Below are 12,030 nucleotides of genomic sequence, written 5' to 3'. Positions count from 1 at the left end.
CACAGGCAGTCCCCCCATGTAGTTTCATCTGAGCATGACACTTTCCGCGCTCAGATGCAGCATGAAACTGTTTAACACAACCGTGTGTAAAACATGTGTTTACCGATCGCTTCCACTCAGCTGCATGTAATTACAGCTGAATGGTGCTTGTTGCCAGCATCCCTGGATAAGAGGCCATTAGGCTGGGAGTACACCTGTTGTCTGTCATTTTCTACGCATGATTATTAGGATGCATTTTCTGCACTCCATGTGTGTCTGTAGGTGGGTAAACGTGTGTGCTTTTTCACAGATGCTAATGTAATTGCTGGAGAAAATGCACACAGTGCTGTACTGCTCTCATTATTATTATTTTTGTCTGCATGCGAAAACGCATTCAAGGATAAACTAGCCCATTGATTAACATTGGTTCTTAGTAGGGGCGCAGTGCGGAGTATGGCGGATGCAAGCTCCGTGAGCTCCGATCATAGCGGGGACAGACAGTGGCATAACTTCTGAACCGCGGACTTAAAACGGACGACATAGGCAAAGAAGAGGGTCTGAAGACTACCCCTGCACCTCATATGCCTTCAACCCAGGGTAAAGATAAAGAATTAGTGCTCAGATCCCTGGACTTCTTCAGGCCGCGTGGTGCGACAGCAGCTAAGATGGCCGCCGAGAAGCTGCAGGCAACTAATACACTTACTGAGAAAGAAGGAGAATCTCTGCATCATACTGACTTCTCTCTGAAGGATATCACAGACCTTCTCACGGATCTAAAGGTCTCCTTCACGAATAAGATCAGAGCCACTGTAAAATACGCTCTCTGCCCAGATGGAAGAACTGGGAGACAGGACGAGCAAACTAGAATACAGAATGGATGACGCAGTGGACATTATTACAGAATTACAGAACCAAAATGCAGCCCAGGAGGAAAAACTGGTAAACTAGGAGAATAAATGGGAAGATCTGGATAATAGTGGTAGGAGGGAAAATATTAGGATCAGATCTGTACCAGACTCTGTGACGGACATTAAGGCTTATGTGACAGCGTTATTTAAGCACTTCTCCCTAACCTCCCTGATGAGATGTTCAGATTTGATAGGATTCATAGGGCTTTAAAAGCACTCAAAAACCCGGAGTGGTGAAGAGACATTATACTAAAAATGCACTACTCGGAAACGAAAGAAGAGGTGATGAGAGCTGCACGGGAAATGGGTCCTAATGGAATAGGAGACCATAAGGTACACACATGGCCGGATTTCTGGCAAGGCCACATAGGCCATGGCCTAGGGCACCAGATAAACAAGGGGCGGCCTGCAGACAGTGGGCATTATTTGCAGGGCATTATTTGCAAGTGTCCAAACAAATGAAAGGGGTCAGGATAACTGCACTATTAGTACCAGCTTGCATCTGCCTGTGCAGTGCTACAGGCAGCTGCAGTCCATTAATTAAATGTTTGTGAACAGTGTGTGACTAGCAAAAAGCCAGACCTTGTCCAATGACATAGCAGCAGCTCCAGGCAGTTACAGAAGGCCGGGTCTCACGCACTTGGTGTGGGGGATGAAAGGACCAGGGGCAGCACCAGCAAATAGTACAGAATACAAAAGGCAGCCTCTCACAGTACCCATTTCTTAATTATTGATTGGCCAGCGCTGTTACCCTGGAGACAGCAGGACTCACTTTTACGTGTTGCTGACCCCACCCAATGTCCAATTGTAAGCCACTTTTGACTATGTGTGTGTGGTGGACGGCTCCCACTACGCCCATCACCTGTAGATCGCTTGATTGACCAGTTCCCCCGTGTGACGTGATTGATTCACTTCATGTTGCCATGGAGACCTCGGCACTAGCCACAATAGTGGACACCAGCGGCCCAAAATTTTTTGGGTGTGTGTGTGGAGAGAGGTGGTAGGATACGGTTTCGGTTGGGGCTGCTGGTAAAAGTCGGCCTTGGGCGGTAAGAAGTACAAATCCGGCCCTGGGTACACATATTTCCAGATCTGTCACCAATTACACTTGCAAAACGTAGATCTTTAAGACCAGTCACTACAGCCCTGCAAAAAAGAGCGATACCATATCGGTGGGATTTCCTTTTGTACTCGCATTCAACTTTGGCCCCAAAAGATATCAAGTCCATACACTGCAGGAAGGAATAAAAGCCCTCAGAGAAAATGGAGTACAGGAAATCACAGAGGAATCGTCTATGGACTCTTCTAACAAGCATAAAAGGCTCAACAGAGACTGGCAGGAAACGCACCACTCAACCTATAAACGAAGCAAAGAAAAACACCTGACTCCTTCTAGAATCCCAAGAGCTTTAAGGTCGGGCAACGATAAAGACTGATGGCTTCCTTTACTCCTGTAAGTGACCCACAGGTTAATCATCCATAAGGGGACAAAGAGAGCTATACTTGCTCACATAATACAGACTCAGCCAATCTTGGCACTCTCTTTGCCTTTAACTTGTCTACTGGCTAGGATTTACATTAATAAGCTATACCTCCTAGTAGCTTCTGCGGTTCAGGCAGTATTACTTAAGTATCTCTCAGCAGTTTCGGTCCAGCTGTGTGATTTGCAGCTCCAACATTTCCCTGGTTATTTGAAATGTGCTTTCTCATAGCTTGTGTGTTCATGTTTTAAAATATATATTTATTTGAATGTACAGTAATCTTAAATATTTTTTGTATTAGTTTTAGTTATAGACGTGTGACCCATAAGACCGGATGTACAATACGGGTGTTCGTGTTTTTGAGAGAGATCAAGTCCTCACTACTAATATTTTTACTATGTAAAAGGGATGTTGAGATCTATAGGATTATTTTGGTAAACAAATTGCTTGTTGGGGCTCGTTTCCACTATTGCGGTGCAGAATCGCCTGGATTCCACCGCTGATGAAATCGCATGCGGATGCGATTCCCATGCGTTTTTTGCCGCGAATTCGCATGCGATTTCGCATAGGTGAGGGTATATGCGATTTTAACCATGTCACTGCCTGTGTGAATTTACATTGGTACCTATGCGAATTCGCGGCAAAAAACGCATGGGGAAAACGCATGCGACTTCCCTATTAAATACATTGCATGCGATTCGCATGCATTCCACTCGCAGGCGAATTCTGCGGCTCTTTTGTGCGTTTTTTTCACAGCTTAAAAAAAACGCACCCTAAAAACGCTACAGTGGAAACAGGCCCATCCACTTGCATTACATGTGCGAATCCGCATGCGTTGGACGCATGCGGATTCACGATAGTGGAAACGAGCCCTTAGATACAGCATAAGGAGAGTGACAGCAACTTCAGTTCTCTGGCTTCCGGATTCATGAAAGTACTCTCACATAATACTCAAGGTCTTAACAGCCCTACAAAAAGAGCTAAATGCATGCGCTATTATAATGCGAGAAACCCTGCAATAGTTATGCTACAAGAGACCCATTTTATTAGGATGTCATTTCCAAGATTTTTCCATAAAAATTTCCCTGAATTTCATTTATCTAGTCACCCAACAGCCAAGAGAAATGGAGTTGCTATCCTTCTCCACAAAAATACTTCATTTATCTTAAGAAACAAAGTGACTGATAAGGAGGGCCGCTACATTTCATTAGCAGGCGTACCAACATTGTTAGTCAATATTTACGCACCCTCAACCAAAAATGGAGCATTCTTCAATTCTATAATCGACACCCTCCATCAATTTCAAAATGAGAATATAATCATAGGAGGGAATATGAAGTTAGCACTAAACCCAAAGCTGGATTACCAATCCTCTTCGACCCTTTCTGATAGACCCCCGCCCCCATATCATTTATTAGGCAGATACAGATACATGGAGAGAGACCCATCCAACAAAAAAAAAAAAAGATTTTACCTTCTTTTCTAGTCCCCATCTCAGCTCTTCAAGGCTTGATTATATATTTACTACAAACATTCTTACTACTAGGATTAAGAGTTCGACAATCATCCATTCATATTTATCGGATCATTCAATCATCTGTACCACTTTCACACCACAACATAACTCTAATAGGACCCCAAGATGGAGAGTTCCACCCTTCATGTTAACCAATCCTGAACGAATAAGGAAACTATCAGAATCACTAAATAATGAGCCGGGAAGATGAATTCACAAAATCGATTTCAATAATATACAAGCTTCTCAATACATTAACTCCCACATCGAAGAGGCCTTATCAAATTAACTGGGAGAAAGATCTAGGCCATGAAATCTCGGATTCTCAATGGTCAACAATCTGGGAAAGAACTTCCAAATGTTCAAATAATGTATCAATGACGGAAACTTCTGTTAAACTTAAGTTTCGCACATATTTAACTCCTTCTAGAATTTATAAATATAAACCTCACATTTCTAATTTATGTTTCTGAGGGTGTCTAGACATTGGAGACTCTTTTCACACTTGGGGCTTGATTCACAAAAAAGTGCTAACTGTTAGCACGGCCGTTTTCGCGCGAATTTTCGCATTGTTTCGCGCAAAACGATACCGGTTTCACGCGAAAACGATATCGATTTCGCGGGAAAATTTGAGTTTGCGCACGAAAACGTTATCGTTTCGCACGAAAGTTCGCGATCGCGCACAATGCAAAAATTTGCGCAAAAACGGCTGTGCTAACAGTTAGCACTCTTTTGTGAATTAAGCCCTAGGTGGTCTTGCCCTATGGTACATTCACTCTGGTCAAATATTTTTGAGCTGTCAAGGGAATTTTGGGATAAAGCTGCTACCCCTAACCCTCTATTAGCTTTACTGAACCTAAAGATTGACAAACTTTCCCGGTTAGAAAACCCTTTATTCACTAAAATATTGGTGGCCACTAGACTCCACATCGCCCAAGCTTGGCTAATCAATGAACTGTCCTGGGACAAAGTCATACAAAAAAATTAATTATATCTGTTTAAACAAATTTATATGGGCTCTGACTACATATGGTTATGACATCTTCATGGAATTGGGCCCTTGGTTATACTCATATCTCTATTCTAGCATAATATTACTATGTGTAAGACTGCAAGAATGATAGGGACTCTCAATTGTTTTGTTTATTGCACTATTTGCTGTTGCTGTTATCAGTTATAATTCATTGTGATGTTTCTGTTTATTTTCTCAATAAACATCTTTTGAAAGTAAAAAAAAAAACCAAAACATTGGTTCTTAGTTTTCCTGTGCAGAACACACGCAGACACAGACAAGTGTGCTCCCTGCCTTAAAGGGAACCTGAACTGAAAGGAAGAAAAAATAGTTTCACTTACCTGTGGCTTCTACCAGCTCCCTGCAGCCGCCCTGTTCATGTGCCATCATGGAACGATTGTCCGGTCGCCTGCATTGGCTGAGTTTCGATTTCGGCGAATGGGCCAGTCAATGGCTGTAGGGCCCTAGACGTACGCGTCCTCGATCACGCTCCCATAGCTGGGATTGTCCTGTGCGTGTGCAGTATGAGATTTTCTCGTACTGCTGCTGTCAAAGAGACATCTGCTAATGAGTGTCCATTACTGCTGCTGGCATAGTGGCAGCTGCTAATCAGTGGCTGTTAGTGATGCCACAACTGTTCACTGGTGAACAGTTCTCCATGTAGCTACTTCTGGGTTGGCAAGGTCAGTGAGTAGTTTGCAGGTGCTTGCCCCATGGCACCCATCCTTGACCATGTGCCCGCCAGCACTTTTCGCATGATATCATGACTACATGGTACACATGCCCACTATGTAGTCATGACATTATATGCAGAGTACTCCCAGACATGGGTGCACAATCAAGGATGCGCGCCACTGGGCCATTGCCTGCTAATTAGTAGCGTTTACTGATGCTGGCAGTGGCGTTTACTGCCGGTGTTTGCTGCTGGTATAACAGACAAGTGTGAAAGCGAACCTGGACAGACAACTATCACTTGCTGGATGCACCTTCTTCCTTGCTGAAATGGGACATCGTTGGTACATTTGTAGGAGACCAAAGTTAACGTCGATACACAGGTGTTATTCACAGAACAATATCATTAGATTTGTCATATTCTTCACTGAACACTATCGGTGAAAATCAACATCACACTCTAACTTTATTGTGATACTAATGAAAACGTTTTGCAAGTTTTGTGCGAAGTGGCTTAAAAAACCTTAGTAAAAAAGAACAAATTGGCATCATTTGATTTTTGTGCATAAAGATATCTTCTAGAAATAGGCCTGTAAGGGTAAATTGCATGCTATGACCTGCCACCATAAGAGACCTGTAAGTCCATAAAATATACATATTGCTAACTGTCTTTGCCCAGATGTAGATTGGTTGATGTTTATTCCTGAATAACATAAATGTATGTGTTTGGTATGATATACTTTACACTGCAATGTTATGCTTTGTGAAAGGGGGACTATGCAAGGGCCCCAAACAATTGTCCTCTTATTCACAGGTCATGGGATACCAGTAAATGTATATTCACATGAAGTGCAGCTTTTGTGAAATTATTACTGCTCTTTCACATGGCTGTAGTCCAAAGTTTGCACTGACTTGGATGGTTATTGTAGTAATTCTTTGCTTTGTGACACGCATGAGTACTGTCACCTGTAGCAATCAGGCCTCCAGACCAGTGATGTGCTCTGTTGTAAAGCGGAGGAATGGTGCATGAGGGAGCAACACTAAACTGGAGGCATAAGTAACTTGTACATTATACTTGGCCAGTGCTTATGCAAGATAATTCATCAGTCCAGATATCGTGCTGATACATGAGGGAGGCCGGGCCCCAATAAACACACTTGGGAGAGGCATTGTAGAGATTCATTTAGCATTTGTACAAGCCTTGAATTAGGCTTCATTTGCCCTGTGCCACATGCTGATGTGAAATCACATCTCAATCCAGTAGGCATGCCAATGCATGGCTAGAAGCATTCAGATGTCATGTTAGAAAAATGCAGCAGGGACTCCTATTTTTTTCCCCTGCAAGTGATTTTAGTGGGGTGTAATTCTGCATCTGAATTTGTATGAAAAGGAAATAGAAAGAAATCACAGAAATGGAAAATTACTGTAGACCTTATTGAGATACTAAACCCAAAGGAGGTTACAGATCAAGTGTTCTAACTCCTCTAGTTGTAGCCTAATTCCAGGAGTGCCTTAAAGAGAACTTGAGACAAGAAGCATCTCAGGCTCCATACTTACCTGGGGCTTCCTTAAGCCCCCTTGAGGCTGCTAAGTCCCTTGCTGTCTCCCCAGGTGGCCCCTGTCCCCCTCAATTTGGCCCGAAAGCTTGACTGAATCACGTTTCACCGCGCATGTGCTGCTCTGCTGCACGCTAACCCATTGTGGTCCCACTGCTGGAAGCTTTCTGCGCTTGCACATCAGTTCTGCACTGGCGTAGAATGCTCCCGCTGCGGGAGAGTGACTGGTGTGCTTTTACCGCCAAGCGCATTTACGTGATAAAGCGTAACTCGGCCAAACTTTCAGGGCCAAATTGCCGAGGACCGGAGCCACCTGGAGAGACAACGAGGGGGCTTAAGGAAGCCACCGGTAAATATGGTGCCTGAGACGCTTTTTGTCTAGTCTTCAAGGTACACTTAAAGTTACATAAAGAGAATCTGTACTCTAAAATTTTTACAGCAAAAAGCATACCATTCTATTCATTATGTTCTCCTGGGCCCCTCTGTGCTATTTCTGCCACTCTCTGCTGCAAACCTGGCTTGTAATTGCCAGTTTTAGGCAATGTTTACAAACAAACTAACCAGCTTGTGATAGGCTCACATAAGCAGAGTGTGTGAATCATACAGAGCCTGCAGGGGGCCTGGAGGGGATGTGTATAGCTTCTACCAATCACAAGCAGCCCTGCACATTCCACACATTCCAGCCTTAGCCCGACTGTGCTGACAGAAGAAAACAGATTAGATCATAAACAGAGATAACATAGCCACTGTGCAATTAGGAAAAGCTGCAGTAAGCCAGAGCACATTAGAACAGGCAAAGGAACTTATAGGATAGAAGAACTAAGGCTGAAAATTTTGTTCCAGAGTCTCTTTAACGTTTGCCTGCACTTTCAATATCAAAGTAAAGTGCCCTTTTTCAGATAAAATCCAAAACTGCTGCCCAGTGTTTTTCGCTTTTAGAGGCGTGGCGTAAGGCAGAAGTAGGTGCAGGCAAAGACTGGGTGACTTCAGCATACATTAGGTACAACACTTGTAAGAGGGATTTTTTTTCTGTAGAGTGGAGGGTGGTGAAAAAAAATACAAGCTTATGCCATGATATTTATATACCCTCAGCTGTAACAATGACTTGGAAAAAAGCTGTTCCTTTCACTTGCCACATAAAGGAATAGCAACATCTATTCTAGACTCAATTGTAGCTTTGCGTAATGTGAAGGTAAGTGGAAGGCATATTGTAGTTCCAAGTTAAATGTAAAGTAGAAACCACATATTAAACCACATAAATGGCATGCTTCTGGGCTGTGAGGTTTTCCTTAGGGAGGGTGGTTTCCTGAAATCTGTACTCCTTTCAGCTAGTTGGGGTATTGGCCTTGATCCTTTGCTGTATGTGTGATGTCATTTTTTGCTGTGACTAGGATGTCTGCTGCGCTTTCTGATTATCACACAAATCAATAAAACATATCAGCAGCCAAGCTGCTATTGATGTGTGTGATGCCGGGGAGGTAGGAGACGCAGTTTAGCGCTAAGTCTAACTGAAGTTGACTTCACATATCTAGTGAACAGGAGGTGTGGGTGGGTCCCAGAGAAGATTGATTTCCAGTAGAAGATTCTTCTCATGTTAGGTTAGCACTGGGTGGGAAGCCGACATACAGGATGTTGGTGGGATGAAATTGTTCCCTGGAGAGGGTGTCTTAATCTGGGAGGGTTTTTTTGCTGGTAAATCAGCAGTGTAGGGCCATTCACCTATGCTTTTGGTGGTGTCTTGAATGAAGCTGAGACTTTGATCTCTACTGCGCAGTCTTTTTGTCACACAAATCAAGAACGTTATCTCAGCTGCCAGAGTGGTACTCTTCTTGGTATGTTTGATTGTCAGGGGAAGTAGAAGGCGTTGTGTGGGTCCAAGTCGGATGTAAAGTTGAGACCCCATCTATAGCATATTGGTGGGGTGGGAGGGTTCTCTTAGAAGGGTAGATTTTTTTCCTAGAGTTTGTACTTCTTTCAACTAGTTAGGGCATACCTTTCAACTATTATAGGCTTTTAAAAGGGTGGTGGGGGGGGGGGGGGGGTAGGTTCCTTAGAGAAGATTGTGTTTTCCATTGGAAGACTCTTCTCTTGTTCACTTAGCACGGGGTGGGTTGTGCCAACATTTACTAGGTTGGTGGGATGAAGTAGTTCCCTGGGGAGGGTGTCTGTGTGATGTCACTTTTTGCTGTGACTAGGATCTCTGCTGCGCCTTCTGCTTATCACACAAATCAGTAAAACATCTCAGCAGCCAAGCTGCTACTGATGTGTGTGATGCCGGGGAGGTAGGAGACGCAGTTTAGCGCCAAGTCTAACTGAAGTTGACGCCACACATATAGTGAACCGGAGGTGCGGGTGGGGTCCCAGAGAAGATTGATTTCCAGTGGAAGATTCTTCTCATGTTAGGTTAGCACTGGGTGGGAAGCCGACATACAGCATGTTGGTGGGATGAAATTGTTCCCTGGGGAGGGTGTCTTAATCTGGGAGGGTTTTTTTGCTGATAAATCCGCAGTGTAGGGCCATTCACCTATGCTATTGGTGGTGTCTTGACTGAAGCTGAGACTTTGATCTCTACTGCGCGGTCTATTTGTCGCACAAATCATGAACGGTATCTCCGCTTCCATAGTGGTACTCTTCTTGGTATGTGTGATTGTCAGGGGAAGTAGAAGGCGTCATGTGGGTCCAAGTCAGATGTGAGGTTGAGACCACATCTATAGCATATTGGTGGGGTGGGAGGGTTCTCTTAAAAGAGTAGATTTTTTTCCTGGAGTTTGTACTCCTTTCAACTAGTTAGGGCATACCTTTCAACTATTATATGCCTTTAAAAGGGTGGGGGATAGGTTCCTTAGAGAAGATTGTGTTTTCCATTGGAAGATTCTTCTCTTGTTCAGTTAGCACGGGGTGGGTTGTGCCAACATATACTAGGTTGGTGGGATGAAGTAGTTCCCTGGGGAGGGTGTCTGTGTGATGTCACTTTTTGCTGTGACTAGGATCTCTGCTGCGCCTTCTGCTTATCACACAAATCAGTAAAACATCTCAGCAGCCAAGCTGCTACTGATGTGTGTGATGCCGGGGAGATAGGAGACGCAGTTTAGCGCCAAGTCTAACTGAAGTTGACGCCACACATATAGTGAACCGGAGGTGCGGGTGGGGTCCCAGGGAAGATTGATTTCCAGTGGAAGATTCTTCTCATGTTAGGTTAGCACTGGGTGGGAAGCCGACATACAGCATGTTGGTGGGATGAAATTGTTTCCTGGGGAGGGTGTCTTAATCTGGGAGTTTTTTTTGCTGATAAATCAGCAGTGTAGGGCCATTCACCTATGCTATTGGTGGTATCTTGACTGAAGCGGAGACTTTGATCTCTACTGCGCAGTCTATTTGTCGCACCAATCAAGAACGGTATCTCCGCTGCGAGAGTGGTACTCTTCTTGGTATGTGTGATTGTCAGGGGAAGTAGAATGCGTTGTGTGGTTCCAAGTCAGATGTGAGGTTGAGACCACATCTATAGCATATTGGTGGGGTGGGAGGGTTCTCTTAGAAGGGTAGATTTTTTTCCTGGAGTTTGTACTCCTTTCAACTAGTTAGGGCATACCTTTCAACTATTATATGCCTTTAAAAGGGTGGGGGATAGGTTCCTTAGAGAAGATTGTGTTTTCCATTGGAAGATTCTTCTCTTGTTCAGTTAGCACGGGGTGGGTTGTGCCAACATATACTAGGTTGGTGGGATGAAGTAGATCCCTGGGGAGGGTGTCTGTGTGATGTCACTTTTTGCTGTGACTAGGATCTCTGCTGCGCCTTCTGCTTATCACACAAATCAGTAAAACATCTCAGCAGCCAAGTTGCTACTTATGTGTGTGATGCCGGCGAGGTAGGAGACGCAGTTTAGCGCCAAGTCTAACTGAAGTTGACGCCACACATATAGTGAACCGGAGGTGCGGGTAGGGTCCCAGAGAAGATTGATTTCCAGTGGAAGATTCTTCTCATGTTAGGTTAGCACTGGGTGGGAAGCCGACATACAGCATGTTGGTGGGATGAAATTGTTCCCTGGGGAGGGTGTCTTAATCTGGGAGGTTTTTTTTGCTGATAAATCAGCAGTGTAGGGCCATTCACCTATGCTATTGGTGGTGTCTTGACTGAAGCTGAGACTTTGATCTCTACTGCGCGGTCTATTTGTCGCACAAATCCAGAACGGTATTTTCGCTGCCAGAGTGGTACTCTTCTTGGTATGTATGATTGTCAAGAAAAGTAGAAGGAGTCGTGTGGGTCCAAGTCAGAAGTTAGGTTGAGACCACATCTATAGCATATTAATGGGGTGGGAGGGTTCTCTTAGAAGGGTAGATTTTTTCCTGGAGTTCGTACTCCTTTCAACTAGTTAGGGCATACCTTTCAACTATTATAGGCTTTTAAAAGGGTGGGGGGTAGGTTCCTTAGAGAAGATTGTGTTTTCCATTGGAAGATTCTTCTCTTGTTCAGTTAGCACGGAGTGGGTTGTGCCAACATATACTAGGTTGGTGGGATGAAGTAGTTCCCTGGGGAGGGTGTCTGTGTGATGTCACTTTTTGCTGTGACTAGGATCTCTGCTGCGCCTTCTGCTTATCACACAAATCAGTAAAACATCTCAGCAGCCAAGCTGCTACTGATGTGTGTGATGCCGGGGAGGTAGGAGACGCAGTTTAGCGCCAAGTCTAACTGAAGTTGACGCCACACATATAGTGAACCGGAGGTGCGGGTAGGGTCCCAGAGAAGATTGATTTCCAGTGGAAGATACTTCTCATGTTAGGTTAGCACTGGGTGGGAAGCTGACATACAGCATGTTGGTGGGATGAAATTGTTCCCTGGGGAGGGTGTCTTAATCTGGGAGGGTTTTTTTTCTGATAAATCAGCAGTGTAGGGCCATTCACCTATGCTA

General features: G+C 44.3%; 1 long non-coding RNA gene across 3 annotated transcripts in view; it reads left to right on the top strand.

Annotated features, from left to right (window-relative positions):
• The window catches only part of LOC137546974 (uncharacterized), a 429,594-nt gene that overhangs the window by 244,430 nt on the left and 173,134 nt on the right, over positions 1-12,030 (top strand). The window contains exons 4-5 of one of the 3 annotated variants that reach the window (XR_011026416.1): positions 414-1,220; positions 1,320-1,697. The exons of 1 other annotated variant lie outside the window; for it this stretch is intronic. This is a non-coding gene — a long non-coding RNA (uncharacterized lncRNA). Of the gene's footprint in view, positions 1-413; positions 1,698-12,030 lie in introns of those variants that run through there. One more of the 3 variants, XR_011026415.1, reaches the window with a different exon arrangement.

This window comes from Hyperolius riggenbachi, chromosome 2, assembly GCF_040937935.1.
Source record: "Hyperolius riggenbachi isolate aHypRig1 chromosome 2, aHypRig1.pri, whole genome shotgun sequence".
Classification (NCBI taxonomy): domain Eukaryota; kingdom Metazoa; phylum Chordata; class Amphibia; order Anura; family Hyperoliidae; genus Hyperolius; species Hyperolius riggenbachi.
This window is presented reverse-complemented; position numbering and strand designations above follow the sequence as displayed.